Here is a 481-nt window from a genome sequence, read left to right as displayed (position 1 = left end):
TGCACTAACAGTTCCGAACTGTGAACCGTAATCATCTTGGATGGTTAAGATTAAGGGTCGACTTATGAGGAACTGTCGGACTTGCGATTTTGAACCATCGAACTGATGATTCCGAACCGTCGAATCGACAATTCTTAATCTTCAAACTATCGATTTCGAACCATGGACATGTCTAAACATGAGCACTTGTCACAAATATGAAAATCAATATAAATAAATAAATGGAAGAATATTTTAAAAAATAGATATTTTTTTAATAAATATAAAAATTAAATATACTATGCGCCTGATCTATGCCCTATTGTAGTAAATATGTAACACCCCTTGCATTTTGACAAATAATCAATGAAGACATGGTAGCAATCTTTTTCATTCAAATCATCTTTATTAATTATCTTTATTAAGTATTTGTATTAATTGTCCATGCTATATAAACAACAGATCTAATCTAACTCCTCACTGAACACATATAACTGCCAAT

Source organism: Zingiber officinale, chromosome 11B (assembly GCF_018446385.1).
Source record: "Zingiber officinale cultivar Zhangliang chromosome 11B, Zo_v1.1, whole genome shotgun sequence".
Lineage (NCBI taxonomy): Eukaryota > Viridiplantae > Streptophyta > Magnoliopsida > Zingiberales > Zingiberaceae > Zingiber > Zingiber officinale.
This window is presented reverse-complemented; position numbering follows the sequence as displayed.